This window comes from Phyllobates terribilis, unplaced genomic scaffold, assembly GCF_046119375.1.
Source record: "Phyllobates terribilis strain yellow unplaced genomic scaffold, ASM4611937v1 Scaffold_1__5_contigs__length_1240528914, whole genome shotgun sequence".
NCBI classification, from domain to species: Eukaryota; Metazoa; Chordata; class Amphibia; order Anura; family Dendrobatidae; genus Phyllobates; species Phyllobates terribilis.
The window spans coordinates 860,412,619-860,430,588 of NW_027362761.1; the positions used below are offsets into that span (position 1 = coordinate 860,412,619).

General features: G+C 43.2%; 1 protein-coding gene across 2 annotated transcripts in view; it reads right to left on the reverse strand.

Annotated features, from left to right (window-relative positions):
- EMCN (endomucin) overlaps positions 1-17,970 on the reverse strand; it is a 237,336-nt gene that overhangs the window by 152,082 nt on the left and 67,284 nt on the right. The window lies entirely within an intron of this gene.

The following is a 17,970-nucleotide window of genomic DNA, read 5'->3' on the forward strand; positions in this document are numbered from 1 at the left end:
ACAATGATAAAATCAGGGAAACAAACAAATGACAAAAGAGTAAAATACATGATGTGAGGGTAATAAAGTAAATAGCGATGAATAGGGGGTTAATTAAAAACCAATTCATTGGGGTATTTGACATTGTAAAAAGTCAAAAATACTGTGACCAAGTATGCACAGAAAAACAGCATAGAGCAATAGTATGTATCACAAAGGAATATGGATCACGACTTAAATATAACTATTGCAACACTCCCCATAATGTTTGTACTATGTGGTATTAAATAAAGTGACATGCTACAAAGTACAAAGTAATAGTTCCATTGGTATGCTAAAATAGCAATATTGGTATACAGTCCCTACATGTCAATAGGTAGTGAAAATACAAACCCTCACGGTATGTATGCTACACACAACGCAAGCTTCACTTGCAGCTTTACTACAGCTACTGGTGAAACACGAGTGTTGCCATATTGATATTTAAATAGTGGTTCATGTGCCTTTGTGATATATACTATTTGTCACACACGTGGATCGTGGACCCTCTGTGCCACGAGCCGGGCTTACACAGAAGAGGCGTGCCTAAGCGGCTACCTGGTTATTGCTAGAGCTCCTGATGGTGGAGTTAGGCTTGAGCTTCAAGTAGCCACCAGGTACCACTCCTAGGCAGTCCCCGGTACTGCAGCAGGGGACAAGGGCCACAGTCACGGATACGGACTCGGAGTCACTGGCAGGACAGGATTCGGATACTGGTATAACAGGTATCGGAGTCGGTGCAGACAGTACGGATTCTGGAACACTAGCCAGGACAAACACTGGTGTTAGTTCAGACAACACGGGTTTCAGGAACAGGTTCTGGTCCAGACAACATGGGTTTCAGGAACAGGTCCTAGTTCAGACAACACGGGTTTCAGGAGCAGGTTCAGTTTCAGACAACACAGAATTCAAGGACAGGAACCGGCAACATACTAGGGGAAACTTCTCTACTGGAAAGGGTGCCTTACATAGCTGATGCCTGCCAGCTATTGGCTAGGGGTATTTCCAAAGTGCTTGCAATGTCCCTTTAAGAATCAGGGAGTATGCGCCGCCAAAAGACTAGTGCAGCATTCCCAGGCCCAGAAAAATAGGAAGCCACAACAGGGAACTGGGACACCACTGGACAACCTGAACAGTGAGTATGTCGGTGTCTCTGCCAGGAGGAGGGAGAGGGTCCATGCAGGGAAGCTGGCATTGGCGTTACACTATTGCTCTATTTTGTATTTCTGTACATATTTGGCCACAGTATTTTTGACTTACTACAATGTGATAATAATCAACCACATTGAATTGGTATGTAATCAACCCCATTTTCATCCCTATTTAGTTTAATACCCTCACATCATTTATTTTCCTCTTTTGTGATTTTTTTGTTTCTCTTTACTAATTTTATCATTGTATATCTATGTTACTCAATAAAATATTTATATTGATGATGATGATTAGTTGAGTATCACACTAATAGGTTCTAACATTTCAATATTTGCTTAATGAACATGATAAAAATCACAATAGCTTACATGAAAATTATACGAGACCTCTTACAATAGAACTGTCACTTCTTTGTGAATACTTAGCGTTGTGCACAATCTGGAGAATGTCTAATGTATTCAGATAATTATCGTCTGAACAGTTATAAATATTTATGGATCTTATCCCAAATAAATGCTGCAATTTACAATAAATGAGCCATAATGCTGTAAGAACTGTAACACTACTACTAATAATAGGGACTTGCTTAACAAAACTTAAGTTTGTTAACTTAAGTGATTTAGTAATAATAAAAAAACACTTTTCATTGGCAAAGCTTTAAATTGCCTTGTTCAAAATATTTCCATGCTGCTTTCTCAGTAACTATGACAGTACATATCATTAGTTAAACATGAAAAGGAACAGTTCTTTCTAAAACCATGTTATTGATTGTTGTGTATTCACTGGAGAATCCCACAGCTCTCCTCTATTCATCTATCATATGGATGAGATCACTACTAGTCCCTTGCTAACATACAAACGTACAGTAGAAGATTGATGGCAGAAGACCACACAATCTGTATATTCTGTCACTAAATTAGTTCTTTTTAATTTTTATCTTGGGATAAATTTATGTTTATCCCCGGCATGTGAAAACATTGGCTGAAAATTTGTTACATCTGTTACTTTTTCTCAGTCCCGCCAGCTAATCTCAGATTGTGCCCTCTTTTTTCTTGTGTTTAGTTTTTATTAAAAACATTTCCCCCTTATAACATGTTCCCGAGTTGGGCTGTCCACTTTTCCTCTATTTACTTTCGCAATTAAACAGGCAGCTGCAATAAGGCATTAGTCACTTTATCAAGGGTATTTACAGAGAGACCATGATTTAATAAAAATTTCCTTTTATAAAGAAAATTTTCTTGGTAAGCAAAGGTCACTGGCTTTCCTCTTTGACCCAACTGAACTTTAGCTCTTTCCTAAGGCTGAAAGTTAAAGAAGCACTCCCATCAAAATTTTTATCCTCTTAATACAGTATATTGCCGTCATCATATTATATAGCACTGTGTACTTTTGCTCATTTTGCCTTTCTACCCAGATAATTCATCTCTTTTCCATTAGGTCTATGACATCCCATTATTAAAACAGTGGCTGAATCCTTCTAAGCTCTATGTAGAAACAGGAAGTCTCTTTCCCTGCATGAATTATCACTGCAAAAGTCCCTGGCAGGAGGGACAAGCAGACCAGCTGGGTCAGGAGTAGAGATGAGGGAACATTTCAAAATTTGGTTTGAAATGTTCGCCGAATAATTAAAAATTCGCCAAATTTATTAGTCGAATGTTTAACGAACATTTCCGAACACCATAGGATTCAATGGTGGGACAAAAAAAACACAACACATTCAAACGGGCCCAAAAGCTGCCAAAACACATCAAATTAGGGGTAGACACCAGGAAAGTGCCATCAATTGACCCAGAGTACAAGTACTATAATTATTATTACTATTAGAGCGAAATTTATTCCGTGGCGCTTTACATATGAAAAGCGGTCACCGACTGGTACAAGAGGAGAGAGGACCCTGCCTGCGAGGGCACAAAACAATCTACAAGGGATGGGTGAGGATACTGCAGGTCAGGGTACAGCTAGTGGTGCAGCGGTATGCTGGAGCAAGGGTTATCGCAGATTGAATGCTTGTCACAAGAAGTGGATCTTCAGCTTCCTTTTCAAGGTTTCCACCATAGGCGACAGTCTGATGTGTTGGGGTACAGCGTTATCACAGTAGGGGAGATGCACGGGACAAATCTGCTGAGAGCCTAAACCACGGTAAGCTTCCAGGAGCTTACAACTGAGCAGATTACCCCTGCACCAATTAATATGAAGGCGAAAGGCTTCTAATGAGTACAGGAGAGGGAGGAATCATACGCTGCAGTCTTCTGGCTCCTCTCTGTCATGGTAAACCCGTGACACTTTACAAACTTCAACACAATGTTCACAAAGTAGACAACAGTGGTGGTTGGTCTCCTAGACAACGAGCTAACTCCTTCATGATGATAGAGGACAACATCTGCAAGTAGTTTTTATGTTCTCCCTGTGTTTGTGGGGATTTCCCCCAGATTCTCCAGTTTCCTCCTCAGTACAAAAGCAGCCACACAAGAGTGTTGACAGTTCAAAGAATTATCGCCTGACACCACCATTTCTGTGGCCAACAGATTGGAGATGGTGGAGTTCGACCTCTTAGCTTTGTCATGTGTAGGATGAAACAATCTTTTACATATCCACAACTGCGAGACTGAGGGCTGGCTGTAGTGCTGAGAGAAGGCGGAGTACGATGAAACGGACAAACTGGTGGACCGTGAGTGAGGTGCAGGCGCAGATGTTACAGTGGATTGTGAAACATGTGGTGTGCTCAGTAAAACAAGCACAGAAGGTATGTCCGCTTCCGTTACAGCTGACGGGTTCTCACTCAGCCTGACTGGAGTTGGTAGAGAACCAGAGGTTCTGCGGTGGCAGACCTGCATGAGATTCCCAGCGTAACGCATGTTGTGTGCGCATGTGAAGGTTCATGCATGTAGTAGTCAAATTATTGCACTTTTTCCCTTTTACTGAGATTTTTATCTCAAAGTTTGATGATAACGTGAGCTGGCTCATCTTTTGCAGTCTCAAAAAAGGCCCAGGCTAGGCAACCCTTGCTGCCCCTGCGAACTGCAGACCTACGACCGCTGCTAGTCACTGTCATGGTTGTGAGTAAGGATGCAGTGCTCCTCATGCTTGCATCACTCTGTGTCTGCGCCATAGGATACAACGTAACCTCCTCATCTTCCTCCTCCTCTACCTCCTCAGATGAGCTACTCAGCTGCATGCCTCTGGGTTCACACCAAGTTGGATGTACAACCTCATCATCATCCAATGTGTTATCCCATTCCTTACCCTCACAGTCACCCTCCTCCTCTTCTTTCCCTGACAGCACAATACAGTCAAGGGTCAGGAGGCTGCTTGGACCCAACCCCCCCCCCCCCACGTATGGAGATCAATATCTGCCCCAATGAATTTTAAGCGGAGATGTAGCCTGCTTTATGTACCAATTTTGAGTTTATCATGCCTATGTACCCCTCTATGGAGAACAATATCTGCCCCAAAGAATTTTAAGGGGAGATGTAGCCTGCTTTATATACCAATTTTGAGTTTATCATGTCTGTGTACCCCTGTGTGGAGAAGAATATCTGCCCCAAAGATTTTTAAGCTGATATTTAGCCTGCTTTATATACCAATTTTGTGTTTATCATGTCTGTGTACCCCTGTGTAGAGAAGAATATCCGCCCCAAACAATTTTAACCCCTTTCTGACATTTGCGGTAATAGTACGTCCTTGTGCCCTGGGGCTATGGGGCCAGGGACGTATTATTAAGCTTAATGTGATCACGCCCACACACAAGCGGGGCGATTGGCGCAGGGTGTCAGCTGATTGTCACAGCTGACACCTATTGCTATGTGCCAGGAGCGGTTCCGCACCACTCCCAGCACATTAACCCCTGAAATGCTGTGATCGAAGTCGATTGCAGCATTCCGGGAGCAAGTGGAGGTAGGCGCTGCTTACTTACCTCCTCTACGGCGTCCCGCGCTGTCTGTGTTGGGTCCCGGTGGTTGTCATGGTGACCCAATGTCGTCATAATGACATCCAGGTCACCAGACAGCAGGAAGTTAGGTAGATCGTGCTCAGTGCACGGTCTAACTAACTTGTGTGCGCAGGGCTGCAGCCTGCATAGCATAGAGATGCTGCTACAACATTTCTATGCTATGGAACCGATCTGGGTTAAAAAATGAAAGTCTCATAGTGGAACAAAGTGTAAAAGTAAAAAAAAAAGATTCAAAAAGTGAAAAAAATAAGAAAAAATATAAAAAAAAATAATCCAAAAATAATAAAAATATACTGTACCCATAAATAAATATTATTATGAAAAAAACAAAACAAACCAATAAAAGTATACATATTTGGCATCCGTGTCCGGAACGACCTTACCTATAAACTGTCCCACTAGTTAACCCCTAACAATGCTTTATCATCATGCTGCCAACAAAAAATGCAATAAAACGTGATCAAAAAGACAAACTTAAATAAAAATGGTACCGCTGAAAGCGTGATTTTATCCCGCAAAAAAACAAGTCACCATACAGCTACATCAGCTGAAAATTAAAAGTTATAGCTCTCAGAATAAAGCAATGCAAAATTTTTTTTTTCTATAAAATAGTTTTTATTGTGTAAAAGCGCCAAAGCATAAAGCTGCTTTATAAATTTTACCACACGCGGAACGGCATAAAAAAAAAAAAACAATTCCGGAATTGTTGGTTTTTGTTTGTTCTGCCTCCCAAAAATCTGAATAGAAAGCATCAAAAAATGTAATGTGCCTGAAATTGGTACCAATAAAAACGTCAACTTGTCCTGCAAAAAACAAGCCACCACATGACTCTGTCGGCTGAAATATGGATAAATTATAGTTCTCAAAATATGGCATTGCAAATACTAGTCTTTGCAAAAAAAAACATCTTTTAGTGCATGACAGCTGTCAATCATAAAAACCCGATATGAACCTGGCATTGCTGTAATCACACCGACCCAAAGAATAAAGTCATCTAATCACTTATACCGCACGAGAAATGGCGTAAAAATAAACGCTAGGGTTGTGCTAGGGTTAGTGTTGTGCTAGGGTTAGTGTTGTGCTAGGGTTAGGGTTGTGCTAGGGTTAGGGTTGTGCTAGGGTTGGGATTATTTCAAAAGTAAATAAAAAAATGATGACAATATGGCGACTAGTGTTGAGCGCGAGTGCTCGCTACTTGAGTTTGTATCGGGTGCTAGGGTATGCACCGAGTATCGCGGGTGCTCGAGTGACATGCTCGAGTCGCCACCCAATATGCTTCGTGGCCAAAAAACTCACGGGGATTGCCTGCCTTGCACGATAGATCCCCGTATGTTTTTTTTTTGGGTGTCTAACAACCGTGAAACATGCGGGGTGGGGACTCGGGTGCATACCCGAGTACCCGATGCAATCTCAAGTAGAGAGCACTTGCACTCAAGACTAATGACAATTCATTCAATATAATGACCTAATGTTATCAAATTCTGTGTCGTACCTCTGGGTTCAAAATGTTCACTATACCCCTTGATAAAATCCTTGAGGGGTCTAGTTTCCAAAATGGGGTCACTTGTGGGGGTTTCCACTATTTAGGCACATCAGGGGCTCTCCAAACACGACATGGCGTCCGCTCTTGATTCCAGACAATTTTGCGTTCAAAAAGTCACACAGTGCTCCTTCCCTGCTGAACCCTGCCGTGCACTCAAACAGTGTATTTTCCCCACATATTGGGTATCGGCTTACTCAGGAGAAATTGCAGAACAAGTGGTATGGTGCAACTTCTTCTGTTACCCTTATAAAAATGCAAAATTGGGGGCTGAAAAACATTTTTGTGCGAAAAATGTGAAAATTTTATTTTTACGGCTCAATGTTATAAACTTCTGTGAAGTACCTGGGGGTTCAGGGTGCTCACCACATATCTAGATAAGTTCCCTGAGAGGTCTAGCTTCCAAAATTTTGTCACTTGTGGGGGGTTTCCACTGTTTAGGCACATCAGGGGCTCCCCAAACGCAACATGATGTCCGCTAATTATTCAAGCAAATTTTACATTCAAAAAGTCAAATGGCACTCCTTCGCCCAAACAGTGGTTTTCTCCCACATATGAGGTATTGCCATGCTCAGGAGTAATTGCAAAACAACTGTTGCCATCCATTTTTCCTGTTACCCTTGCGAAAATAAAAAAATTGGGGTCTAAATTAACATTTTTGTGAAAAAAGTTAAATGTTCATTTTTTTTCTTCCAGATTCCAAAAATTCCTGTGAAGCACATGAAGGGTTAAAAAACTTCTTGAATGTGGTTTTTAGCACCTTGGGGGTGCAGTTTTTAGAATGGTGTAACTTTTGGGTATTTTCTGTCATAAAGACCCCTCAAAGTTACTTCAAATGGTTTTGTAAATGAGAAATCACTGGTTAACTTTTAACCCTTATAATTTCCTAACAAAAAAGATTTTGGCTCCAATATTGTGCTGATGTAAAGTAGACATGTGGGAAAAGTTATTTATTAACTATTTTGTGTGACATATCTCTCTGATTTAAGGGCATAAAAATTCAAATTTTGAAAATTGAAAAATTTTAAAATTTTTGCCATATTTCCTAATTTTTCACAAATAAATGGAAGTCATATTGAAGAAATTTTACCACTATCTTGAAGTACAATATGTGCTGAAAAAACAGTCCCAGAATCAGTGGGATCCGTTGAAGCATTCCAGAGTTATTACCTCATAAAGTGACAGTGGTCAGAATTGTAAAAATTGGCCTGGTCATTAACATGCAAACCACCCTCGGGAATAAAGGGGTTAAGCGGAGTTGTAGCCTGCTTTATATACCCATTTTGAGTTCATCAGGTCTGTGTATTCTTGTGTGGATAAGAATATCTGCCCCAAACAATTTTAAGCGGAGATGTAGCCTGCTTTATATAGCAATTTTGAGTTTATCAGGACTGTGTGTGACATGCAGATGTAGTACTGTTGCTTCCAAAGCATCCAGGAACAATTACAAATAACACAAGCACAGGAGACAGGAAGTGTTGTGCTTCAGAAGCATCCAGCAACTAGAGGGGTTAACACAGTCACAGGAGACAGGGAGTGTTTTAGCAGAGCCCCAGGGATTGTGGGGAACTTGTTATTGTAGTCTGGCTGAAGTCGAAGAGAAAGGTAGTGTGTTATCTGGATCTGACAGAAGGCAACTGAACAGGATTCAGATCAGGAGAGAAACTAAACACAGGTCAGATAACCACCCTAAACTAACAGTGCAGAGTATTATCAGGCAGAAAGATAAGGACTGGACGAAATTGTGTCACAGGATTCATCTCCCTCATCAAACTCATCAAACCCTCCTCCCCTCCAACTCCATGCAGGATAAAGAATGCTGTGTACTATTCTGTCCTCGTGAAGGAAAAGCCTGTAGTTGTGTATGCATGGAAGTGTACTGCTAAGAGATCTAATCTATGCTGAATTATGCTACTGAAGAGACTGTAATACTGTGCCTTGTGAAGAAACTACTGTATCGTTACTGGAGCCGGTTGCTCAAGAAACTCAGACTGTACTGTAATGAAGATTGTTGCTGTAATATCCCTGAATTGCACTGGCCGTGCTTCAGATTAAATTCCACTGTTAAACTGTTGAAAAAGACTCTTGTCAGATGTGTCTGGTCAGCAATTGAATCTATTGTGTGCCTGAGAGAAGCTGCAGCCTATGGTCGCCCTGAGTAACGGTTCCCCCAGGATTCCAACGAATTCATGAAACCCGTCTCACCCTAGCGGCGTGCGTGTAACATTGGTGGCCCGTACGGGGAGTCCTGAGCAGGAATTAGCATGTAGAGGTAGAAGAGAAAAAGTGCTACACCAGTTAAAGGGGACCAGCCCTAAAGTAAACTCACTAGCAGCAATGGATGTGGAAATACAAATGGACAGAATTAGTGAGCTGCTTCTTCAGTTAATCTGTGAAGAATTGAAAACAGTAGAAAAACATAAACATGTCAGAAGAACAGATTTCTAAAGCACACAACTGCAGGCAACAGTTAGCTGCCAATAATGCAAAAATGGATGAGCTGGGGGAGAAAGAAGCTGAAGATGTCATGGGGACGTTGCTCCAGGAGCTAACACAGTTTCTAACCAGGTTGAAGTTGGAGGATGGAGGGGCAGCATCAATTACCAAAAGCGGGAATCTCCGTCCGCAGACAGAACTACAGGAATTGAAAGAACAATTCAAAGTCCTGACAACAGTCCTGCAGGAATCTACCAAAACCTCTGAATGGGTGATAGACTCAGACAGAACCTTTACCCTACTCAGGTTAGATAAATCAGGAAGACAGTCCTCTCTAACACCACAAATCACCATAAGGAAAGAATTTAAGATCCTGGGACAGACTGGAGAGTGTGAACAAAAAGAGAAACTGTCTTATATGACCTTGTTGCACCAGAACGATGAAGGCTAACAGAAAGGTTAGCAGCCAGATGTGATCGTCAAGGGGGTGGTGAAAGCGATCAGCTCAGGACTGAACCTCCGTAGTATGCTAGAAATAAAGAGTCAATTGACCTTGCAACAGCTGAAGATGATTTTAAAAGGGTACTATAAAGAAGAGAGTACTTCAGAATTTGTCCACCGACTCATAACCCTCTCACAGAAAAGTAATGAATCACCCCAAAGTTTCTTGTTCAGAGCAATTGAACTGAAGGATAGACTGTTGTTTACATTCAGAAATGTAGAAGCAGAGGAGAAGTTTGATGCTGGACTAGTCCAGAAGAAGTTCTTGAGATCACTGGGAATGGGGTTAATCAGCAAAGACATCAAGTTGCAGCTGAAACAGTACCTAGAAGATCCTGGCATTCTGGACGAAGTCCTAATTGAAAAAATGAATGAGTCAGCTAATTTGGAGTCAGAGAGCGAACAGAAGTTAAAGAAAGGCTCTGCTCCTAAAATCGCCAAAATGAGTCAGCTGAAGTTGGAGACCCCCAGTGGCCAGTCTGAAGATCATCATGGAGACCCTCCAGTGCCACCTCCGAGAGGGAACCTTAAATCACCAACAAAAGAGAGCACCGCCAGCGCTGACTGGGAGTAAGTAGTAGGATAACTGCGAGCCGAGTTGATTGAGGTGAAAAAGTTGATTTGTTCCTGGCCAGAACCTGTATCCCTCAGACCCAGGAGTGGGTTCCAAAACAGAAGATACCCGGCTTGTGAAGCGTGCCGTTCATCAAATCGGAGTACGGTGAGTGTCCACTGTCTAAGATGTGGTGAGGAAGGACATTATGCCAAGGAATGCAAATGGTCATGGTCGTTTGGGTTAAAAGACAGGAGGTTGCCAGTGTGGCCGACTGGTAACCGCGACATGGAGGAGGCCCCGTAAGCAAATCCAAATCTCACCAAACCCCAGAACGGCGCATGAGGTAAAACGGCTGTGTTAGTACTATCCCCAAGTGGGTTCCCATCTACAACAGCTGCAAGAGAGACAGGGGCATCAGTTACTTAATACCAAGTGAAGAGGTCAAACGATGTACTCCTGGGAGGAGGATTCCTGGGTCAGTAAAGATAGCCTCATCAGCCTAATCGATGAAAGGTGCTTTATACAGTGCCAGCTAAATGGACTCTTGGTAAAAGCACTATGGGACACAGGAGCCTAAGCGAGCCTTTTAAATAAAGAATGGAGAAGGCGCTACCTGGCACATACCTGCCTTCGGTCGCTAAAAGAACTCTTAGAACCAGTGGAACTCCACGGCAAAGCTGTCAACCAGACTGAAATCCCTTTCATCAGCTGGGTGGAAGTGACTTTCCAACTGAGGGCCACAAAGAACAGCAACACCATTGAGCTTTTGGTACCTTTTCTCGTGACCAATGATCAGAACGTGGCAGAGAATCCTATCGTGGGTTATAATGTAATCAGTGAGGTCATCACGAAACACAAGTCAGGGACGCTGGGGGTGAATGCAATTGCCACATCACTTTCCATACCCAATGCTGTGCGGAAAATGTGATTCATAGAGTAAAGAAAGCACGGCATACAATGGACCTAAAAGACGTCAAGGTAGGCTGGCGCCCAAACATCATCCCTGCAAACCAAATGGTGGGGGTGAGGTGTGGAGTCCGGGTATAACTGGGAATAAAACTCAAGAAAAGACTGTTCGTGCCAAAAGACTACTCAGAAATTCCGGAAGGACTAGTTCAAGATGAGACTGTGCTTACGATTCCCACTGGTGGGTTTGCTCGAGTGACAGTACCGATGATGAATACTACGAAACACGAAATTAGACTGGATCCAAAGACTGTATTAGGTCACATTGAAACAGTTAAAACGGTATATCCAGCCAATGTGAGACCCGCCCAGGGGTCTACCGTGAATTCAGTCTCCCCACCAAGAAACAGGAATTGCCCAGGGGAGGAAATTGCACGACCCACCTCCAGGGTTCTAGGATCCCCCAGTATCCCTGGAACACTTGTGTGCTGAAGATATAGCGATAGCAAAACAGATGCTGAGAGAAGAGTGTCATGCATTCTCTAAAGATGACTCTGATATAGGCTGTATCCCGTTGTTGCAATTGAAAATCAATTTGAAAGACATGACCCCAGTAACCAGAAGTTACATGTCTGTGCCTAAACCATTACATCATGAAGTTAAAGAGTATTTATGAGATCTAATCAACAGAGGTTGAGTCCAAAAGTCAAAGTCGACTTATTTCTCTCCTATTGTTTGTGTTAGGAAGGACAGTACATTGAGACTCTGCTGTGATTACCGGGAACTAAACCGAAAGTCAGTACCTAATCGGCACCTGATACCAAAGATTCAAGATATGCTGGATAGCCTATCAGGAAGTCCCTGGTTCTCTGTCCTCAAGCAGGGTAAAGCATACCATCAAGGGTTTGTTAAAGAGTCCAGTAGGCCCTTGACAGCATTCATCACACTGTGGGGGTTATATGAGTGGATCCGCATACCGTTTGGGCTCAGTTCAGTTCCAGCAGAATTTCAGAGGAGCATATAGACCTGTTGGAAGGATTGAGGGACGATATCTGCCAGCCGTACTTGGATGACAATGTGGTACACAGCAAAACCTTCCAGGAGCATGTTGAACACGTGAGGACCGTATTACAGTGGTATCAACAACATGGAGTAAAGTTGACCCCAAAGAAGTGTGAACTGTTCAAAAGGCAGGTCCGATTTCTAGGGAAAAGTGTGTCTGGAGAAGGATATACCATGGACCCAGCAGAATTTGCTCTGGTACTGGCCTTAAAAGACAAGCGGCCCTCTATTGTCGGGGAGTTGAAGCAGATATTAGGATTCCTCTCCTACTTTTGTACTTATGTACGGAACTTCTCCAGGATTGACGCACCACTATAGCTCCTCTTGGGGGGCACGACAGAGTCAACAACACCCACTGAGAAAAAGAAGAACTCAGGTAGGACCGGGCTTAAAAGAAACAACGCCGTTTTGTCCCAACAGCCCATTCTCTGGACAGCAGACCACCAGGAGGTATTAGAAGAACTAGTAGACTACCTGGTAAAACCACCCATCTTGGGATATCCTGATTTCAACTTACCATTTGTTCTTCATTGTGACGCTTCTCAAGTTGGACTGGGAGCTGCCCTGTATCAGCATCAAGATGGAAAATTGAGAGTCATCGGTTATGGTTCTAGAACGTTGACAGACACCGAGAAGAATTACCATCTACATTCCGGAAAATTGGAGTTCCTGGCATTGAAATGGACGATCTGTGAACGATTTAGAGATTATCTCTACTACAGCAAAGATTTTGAGGTATACTCTGACACCAACCCTTTGACCTATGTCCTCACTACAGCCAAACTAAATGCAATGGGTCAGAGATGGGTCGCTGAACTAGCTGACTTCAATTTCAGCATCAAGTACAGGCCAGGAAAATGCAATGAGGATGCTGATGGATTGTTGAGAATGCCACTAGAGCCTGAGGAGTTCATGCAAGAATGCTCGGAGGAAGTCCGTCTGGAAGCAATTGAGTGCCCTACCCAAGCAGTGCAAGCTGATCAAGAGGAAGACACACTACTGTGGTGTCCATTGATGGTGGAAACCACCATAAAAGTGAGAGAACAAGATCGCCCCCTGTCCATTCAACAACTACTAAAAGGAAAAATCCGTAGAGCACAATGGGAAGATCAGATAATTGGTAGAATGCTACTTTATGTGGACCAAAATTGGTTTCCAATTAAACGGGAGAGAGATAATGAGTCACCAGCAGAATCTGATTTGGTTAAAGAATGGACGAAGCTCTATCTCAGTGAAGACGGTATCCTGTATCGTAAAGGAGGACTAAACCGGAAGTTGGTACTACTCAGAGTATTCCGTAGGTTGATCTTCAAAGAACTCCATGAAAACATGAACGTGAACTTTTCTTCTGGCCATACATGCAGAGAAATAATGAGAGGTACGTGGCCAGGGAGTGTGGGTGTCTGAAAGATAAATGTCCATTCACATCAACCCGGGCACCTATGGGCAACATCCAAACTACGTATCCATTTGAGATGGTCTCAATAGACTTTCTACATCTTGAGACGTGCAAGGGTGGTTACGAACACATATTGGTGGTGATGGACCATTTTACTCGATTTGCCCAAGCATATGCCACCACCAATAAAGCTGGTTGAACAGCGGCAGAGAAGATCTTCAATGATTTTGCTTTGAGGTTTGGGTTCCCTACGAGGTTACACCACAACCAAGGAAGAGAATTTGAGAACCAGCTCTTTGCCAAGCTAGGATCCCACACAACGCCCTATCACCCAGAGGGTAATGGACAAGTGGATCGTGTTAAACAGACATTATTGTTGATGCTGGGTGCTTTAACAGCTGACGAGAAGAAAGACTGGAAGAGTTCTCTGTCAAAAGTGGTACATGCCTATAACTGTACAAAGAGCGATGCAACGCCTTACTTACCCCTCTTTCTATTGTATGGACGATCACCAAGACTGCCAATCAACATCATGTTCGATACTCCGGTGTCAAAAACTTACACAATGTATCCGGAGTACGTTCGCAAATGAAAGGAACGGATGGCACAGGCATACAACATAGCGTCCAAAGTAATTACGCAAGGACAGAGCAAGAGTAAGGAGTACTATGATCGAAAATTTGCAGAATTGGCACCGGGAAGCCGGGTGCTAGTCAAGAGCGTACGTGAGAAAGGTGGTCCAAGTAAACTTTGTTCGTACAGGGACAACAAGGTGTATGTGGTCGTAAAGAGGAATGCCGATGACAGTCCGGTGTATGAAATCCGATTGGAAAAAGGGGACAAGAAAACCAGAATAGTCCATTGGAATTTATTACTACCCTGTGATTATCTCCCACCACAACAAGACTTCCCAGAAGTTGACCGAAATCGACCGAGATCAACTAAGAGACCACCACAGATTGAAACTCTAGTGGTGGATAGTGTGACCTTGAAAGTTCCAATGAAGAAGAGCACACCGTTGTATTTCTCGGACCGGCAAGGAGAGGGAGGTACAATCCTCAGGAGAGTGAACTAAGTCCCGAGGCTCCAGAGTTTGTACCAAGGAGTACAGATGAAGTCCAATTCAGATCTGATGATCGAAGACTGGGCACTGGAGAGACCGATCAACACTCAGGAGAAGCGGCATTACCAGACCGTGTGGAACCAGGCAAGTACAGGAACTTACAGAGGCAGTTCCAGGAGCATCTGAGGAAGTACAGGAAATAAGTGCAGCGGAAGAAACTCCTGTGACCGAAGAACCCGTGGTATCTGAGGAACAACCCACCAGGAAGATGTCAACTCGAGAAGTGAGGAGGCCTGTGATGCTGACGTATGAGACACTTGGTGAACCGAGTCAAGTGCCAAAAACTGTCAACTAGAAACAGATATCTCTGCCTACAGACCAGGTAAGCCCACTGGAGTGGTATTCACCACCGAGAGGCAGTATGGAAGATGTTGCCTGGTGGAAAGACTTGTTTTCATGCTTTGATTTTCCTTAAAAGACTTTGTAAAAACAAAGACCTGTTAAGGCCTAGTGAAAGAGATAGCTGGTTGAAGACGTACGAAAAGCTCCAGCTGAAGAGATGCTGATTGTGTTAATTGTTTATTTGTTACTAGAGTACTACAAGAAAAAGGTCGTATTATAGGTTGTTATAAATGTTTATAAATGTTATGCCAATTTGCCAATGAAAATTTGTATATAAAGTTACTCAACTTTCACCACTGTCTCAGAATTGGTCAGATTCGTCTTAATTGGACAATGTTGAGGACGACATTCAAAAAGGAGGGAAGAGTGTGACATGCAGAAGTAGTGCTGTTGCTTCAGAAGCATCCAGCAACCAGAGGGGTTAACACAGTCACAGGAGAAAGGGAGTGTTTTAGCAGAGCCCCAGGGGGATTGTGGGAAACTTGTTATTGTAGTCTTGCTGAAGCCGAAGAGAAAGGTAGTGTGTTATCTGGATCTGACAGAAGGCAACTGAACAGTATTCAGATCAGGAGAGAAACTAAACACAGGTCAGATAAACTCCCTGAACTAATAGTGCAGAGTATTATTGGACTGGAAGGAATTGTCACAGGGATCATCTCCCTCATCAAACCCCCCCCCCCTCCATCTCCATGCAGGATAAAGAATGCTGTGTACTATTGTGTCCTTGTGAAGGAAAAGCCTGTGGTTGTGTATGCATAGAGGTGTTCTGCTAAGAGATCTAATTTATGCTGAATTATGCTACTGAAGAGACTGTAATACTGTACCTTGTGAAGAAGCGACAGTATTGTTATTGGAACCGGTTGCTCATGAAACTCAGACTGTACTATAATTGCTGTAATATCCCTGAATTGCACTGGCTATGCTTCAGATTAAATTCCACTGTTAAACTGTTGAAAAAGACTCTTGTCAGATATGTCTGGTCAGCAATTTAATCTATCGTGTGCCTGAGAGAAGCTGCAGCCTATGGTCGCCCTGAGTAACAGTTCCCCCAGGATTCCAAAGAATTCATGAAACCCGCCTCGCCCTATCTGAGCCTAGCGGTGTGCATGTAACATGTGTACTTCTGTGTGGAGAAAAATATCTGCCCCAAACAATTTTAAGTGGAGATGTAGCCTGCTTTATATACCAATTTTGAGTTTATCATGTCTGCGTACCCTTGTGTGGAGAAGAATATCTGCCCCAAACAATTTTAAACGGAGCTGTACCCTGCTTTATATGCCAATTTTGAGTTTATCATGTCTGTGTACCCCTGTATGGAGAAAAATATCTTCCCCAAACAATTTTAAGTGGAGATGTAGCCTGCTTTATATACCAATTTTGAGTTTATCATGTCTGCGTACCCTTGTGTGGAGAAGAACATCTGCCCCAAACAATTTTAAACGGAGCTGTACCCTGCTTTATATGCTAATTTTGAGTTTATCATGTCTGTGTACCCCTGTGTGGAGAAACATATCTGTCCAAAATAATTTTAAGCTGAGATGTAGCCTGCGTGATAAACCACGGTATAAAGAAAACCAATTTCTATTTTATCAAGTGCTCTCCTGTGAGAACAATATCTGCACCAAACAATTAATTTAAATTGAGTATTAGTATTATAATGGGGACCGACACCTCTTCCACTACAGCCAACCCAGCAGATGGAAACACAATCAGGAGATTTCACAATTAAAAAAATTAGGGTCTAACACCACCATTTCCATGGTCAACAGACTGGAGATTGTGGAGTTCCATCTCTCAGCTTTGTCATGTGTAGGCTGAAACAATCTTTTACGTGACCACAACTGTGGGACCGAGGGCTGGCTGCAGTGCTGAGAGAGGGTGGAGCATGGTGAACCGGACAACCTGCTGGACCGTGAGTGAGGTGCAGGCGAAGATGTTCCAGTGGATTGAGAAAGATGTGGTGTGCTCGGTGAAACAAACACAGCAGGTATGTCCACTTCCGTTACAGCTGACGAGCTCTTACTCAGCCTGACTGGAGCGGATAGAGAACCAGGTTCTGCGGTGGGAGACCAGCATGACAATACTTGGCACGGTAACAGAGGAGGAGGAAGAAGCAGCGGATGTGGTTAATGGGGCAGCTGATGGTTATTGAGGTCCACTGGTCCACATTTTAGCGCAGTGAGATTCCCAGCATAATGCATGTTGTGTGCACATGTGAAGGTTCATGCATGTAGTAGTCAAATTATTGCACTTTTTCCCTCTACTGAGTTTTTTATCTCTAAGTTTGCAGATAATGTGTGCTGGCTCATCCTTTGCGGGCTCAAAAAAGGCCCAGGCTAGGCAACCCTTGCCACCCCTGCGAGCTGCAGACCCGCGGCCGCTGCTGGTCACTGTCAGGGTTGTGGGTAAGGATACAGTACTCATCTTGCTTGTATCACTCCGTGTCTGCGCCATAGGATGCAATGTAACCTCCTCATCTTCCTCCTCCTCTACCTCCTCAGATGAGCTACTCAGCTGCATGCCTCTGGGTTCACACCAAGTTGATTGACAACCTCATCATCATCCAATGTGCTATCCTATTCCTCGCCTTCAGAGTCACCCTCCTCCTCTTCTTGCCCTGACAACACAGTACAGTCGAGGGTCAGGAAGCTGCTCGGACTTAACCTTTTTTTTCCCCTCAGTATGGAGAACAATATCTGCCCCAATGAATTTTAAGCGGAGCTGTAGCCTGCTTTATTTACTAATTTTGAGTTTATCATGTCTGTGTACCCCTGTGTGGAGAACAATATCTGCACCAAAAAACAAATTTCACTAGAGTATAAGGAGACCAAAACCTCTTCCACTACAGCCAACCCAGCAAATGGAGACCCAATCAGGAGTGCTCACATTTCCCTAAATTAGGGCCAAACACCTCCAAAGTGGTATCAATTTCACTACAGTAGAAATAGTATAATTAGGACCGACACTTCATCCTCTACAGCCAACC